The sequence below is a fragment of the Octopus bimaculoides genome, chromosome 4, assembly GCF_001194135.2.
Source record: "Octopus bimaculoides isolate UCB-OBI-ISO-001 chromosome 4, ASM119413v2, whole genome shotgun sequence".
Classification (NCBI taxonomy): domain Eukaryota; kingdom Metazoa; phylum Mollusca; class Cephalopoda; order Octopoda; family Octopodidae; genus Octopus; species Octopus bimaculoides.
The window spans coordinates 45,727,524-45,729,920 of record NC_068984.1 but is presented as its reverse complement, the minus strand read 5'-3'; the positions used below and the strand labels follow the sequence as shown (position 1 = coordinate 45,729,920).

General features: G+C 31.9%; 1 protein-coding gene across 2 annotated transcripts in view; it reads left to right on the top strand.

Moving 5' to 3' along the window:
- LOC106884508 (potassium voltage-gated channel subfamily KQT member 1) overlaps positions 1-2,397 on the top strand; it is a 717,249-nt gene that overhangs the window by 568,520 nt on the left and 146,332 nt on the right. The gene's annotated exons all lie outside the window — the stretch shown is intronic.

Here is a 2,397-nt window from a genome sequence, read left to right as displayed (position 1 = left end):
ATATATATGATTTTCAGTAGGAAGCCTTTATAATTCCACATGAATACGAATCTTATGCAATAGAATTCTCGCTTGAAAGAATTCTAAATACATGAATGAAAAGAGAAAAGATTTATTGTTGGAGGAATGAAAATGTTCCTACAAAATGATTATTTCGAATTCAGTGACACTATTTACAAACAAATATGTATGTTGACCACGATGGGAACAGTGGTTTCCTCAACTTATACTAATATTAGAAATCTAAATCCACGAACAATCTGGTTGCCACCAATTACGAATAATTACTAAACACCCTGAAAATTATACATAGATGATCGTTTTATGCAATACGTGTATAGTCTCGATCAACTCATGGAGTACAAAACTCAAATTAATAGTATATACAAAAATATTCATTTTACAATTGTATAGTTTAAAACGATTCCACTTGGCAGCAGACATTTTAATCATTAAAAAGAACATTGAGACCGATATCCACTTCAGCCTACCAGACTCAAAGTAGAATTTGTTGCCTACTTCATGTCATTTAAAGCATACAAAAGTAAATATATAATTTAATCTATATTATATATAAACGAATAAGAATTACAGAAACATACACCATTCATGAGATTATTCTATTGCAGAAAAAAAAATGAAGACATCACTCAAAGCACTCAAAATGATTAAACACTAAAGTCAATAAAAGTCATTAAAATAATTTATAACTAGTGCCAGATTACTTGTTAGAAATACAATTTCAACAATCAGGAATTGTATTAACACTAACTGCGAATTGCGTATAATTTCATTGTAAATACATAATAGGTGTCCGGACAGCTATTTACGTAAAGATTTATTATACTTTTGCATCAAGAAATTTAATTTATGTTATTTAGTGTAGTTAATGTAATGAAAATAAAACTAAATTTTAGTAATAATCGATTGACGGTTCACCGTCAACAAGTACGAGAGCTCATAGCAGAGAAATACTTCATATTTAATATTTGATTTTATGTGCAGCAAATACATGCACCAAAATACTATATCTTTCTATTGCACTACCGTTGGCCAAGCTTTAGATCCATTATGAATAGATAAGAAAATGCATTTAGTACAAAATATAAATCTTGACTCCATAAATCTTGACATGTTGCAAAATTAAAACAACCAGTCAAATTTATACATTCACAGACAGCTGTACAATTGTTGCTATCAAATTTACATACAGCTATACCAAAAAAACAATTAAAATATCAACGGCTCTAACACAATTGCCGTATAAATTTTTAAATCACATGACGAGAAAAAGTTAAATATTAAGCAGGAGACATTGTGAGAAAGGGTTAGTATTTTTACAGAGTCTGTACAATGCAATTTTGGAAGTAAAGGAGTGGAAACAAGGAGAACAGAAACAGTGGTATAAAATTTTCCCATATTTATCAATATTTTGAGGTTAAACCCTTTTATCAATAAAAGATGGAGGATAGTTATGAGCCCTCGTCCTTTGCCCACATTTGTGGTGATAAGAGAAGCTGCGACATGTACAGCCTCGTATTAGTTGCAATAGTAAATAAGTTTTTAAGTGATGGATTTACACTATCAATGAAGGTGACCTCCCTCATCCCTAAATTTACTATTCTGTTCAGTGGCTTTGATAATGACTGCGATGTCTTGAGTGTAGCCTTTCTTCAGATGATTTTTGAAGAAATTTTTTTTCAGCAAACTCATATAGTCTTCATTTTTCTTTTACTTCTCTTCTGTCGTCATCATCATTATTATCATTGTTGTCTTCATCGTCATCACCACTGTTATTGTTTAACTCTCAGTCAGCCCTCATCGATTAGATCATGGCCAAAGATGTTCTGATCCACATTTTCTCGTCTTTCATTCGCACACATTAAATCTAAAACTACTTCTTATAATTTAATTGTCGGTGCGTTATTTGATCGAGATTTTGGTTACTGATTCTAAAACTGCAATCCACTTCTTTGTGACTTTCTCGTTAGCTTAATCAGCAATATGATGAATGGGGTAATTTTGGTGTTAGCGAAGACCGTGTTACTATTGAGTAAGTAAATTACAATGAAGATATGACCAATACCATCGTTATCAAAAGCATTTCTAAAATCACTGTCACTGTTACCGTCTTCGTTTGCACCGTTACAAGCACACCTCAATAGCGGTGTTTTTAATGCCGCGAGCCAATACAGGATCATCTGCACCAGCGCAAAATTAATACTTAAAGCTCTGATAAATCACACACCATTGCCTTATATAATAGTGGTAGCATTGGGTATGTGTGTGTTATTCATAGCGCTGAAAGAAAGGAATCGTCATAGCAGGAATATCGTATGTTTATAGATCAGCTTCAAAAGAACTGACGTATATGTCAGTATGTATATATATATATAT